We start from the raw sequence: 1,096 nt of genomic DNA on the forward strand, positions 1-1,096 counted from the left end.
GAGAAGCAGTGCCGCCAGAATACGTGGACCAAGAAGGGCCAAGACCTGGCCTTCGGCTTCTGCTCCTGCTGCTGTGGGCAGGGCCACCTAAAGAAGGACACAGACTGGTACCAGGTGAAGCAGATGCAAGATGAGAAAAAATAGTCTGGGTTGGAGAAGAACACGGGGAGGGCCCCAGGGGAGGCTGCAGAGGAGGCAAAAAAAAATGCAGGCCCCTGAATAAACCTCAGAAAAGCTTGAGCCATGACCTCCCCCAACAACATTCCATGGACTGGCAGAACTCCCAGGAGAAGGCGGTCAGCACCACTGCTTTTGGTGGCCGCTCTCCTTGTGGTTCCCCTGGTCAGTCCCCACCCACTGGCTATGCAATCCTCTCTCCTGCCCACTTCAGTGGTCCTGCTCTTCTAGATACCTTGGGGAATTCTTAAAGAATGCCATCCATCTGGAACCTCATAAAAAGGCCATAGCCAGGGGCCATGTGTTCTGAATTGCCCACTTTGATTATAGTGCTGCTGGATTGTCTGTTCATGGGGGGGAACACTTTGACACCCCTGTACAGTTCTTACGGCGGCTGGGCCTCTTTGAGCTCCTCACTCATATCCCCAGGCATAAGCTAAACACTTTCCATGTGTGGATGGAAGATGATGCCCACATGGGCCAGGGCAAGGATCTGCAGAAGTTCATTGTTGCAGCCCTCAGTGCCAGCCATAGAAACATTGTAAATTGTTCTCTGTGCCATCGGGCACTTCCTGTCTTCGAATAGTTCCCACTGGTAGATGAAACTTTGTGCTTAGGTCCCTCAAGACATGATGAGACTGAATATGATGTTTCTTGTCACCTTCAAGGGAGGCTAATGCATCTGTACGCATTGTGTGTGGATTGCCTAGAAGGGGTTCACAAGATCATCTGCATCAAGTATAAGTTTCGGTGGGATGGCAGCTGGCACCAGCTGGGCACAGTGTATACCTACGACATCCTGGCCACCTCTCCCTGTTGTCAGGCCCACCTGAACTGCAAGCACTGTGGGAAGCCTGTGATCGATGTGCAGATAGGGATGCAGTACTTCTCTGAGTACAGCAACGTCTACCAGTGTCCA

General features: G+C 52.0%; 1 protein-coding gene and 1 pseudogene across 3 annotated transcripts in view; both read left to right on the forward strand.

Moving 5' to 3' along the window:
* The window catches only part of Znf106 (zinc finger protein 106), an 86,416-nt gene that overhangs the window by 54,387 nt on the left and 30,933 nt on the right, over positions 1-1,096 (forward strand). The gene's annotated exons all lie outside the window — the stretch shown is intronic.
* LOC105741565 overlaps positions 1-1,096 on the forward strand; it is a 12,599-nt pseudogene that overhangs the window by 1,746 nt on the left and 9,757 nt on the right.

This window comes from Octodon degus, unplaced genomic scaffold (assembly GCF_000260255.1).
Source record: "Octodon degus isolate 3935 unplaced genomic scaffold, OctDeg1.0 scaffold00002, whole genome shotgun sequence".
In the NCBI taxonomy this organism is placed as follows: Eukaryota; Metazoa; Chordata; class Mammalia; order Rodentia; family Octodontidae; genus Octodon; species Octodon degus.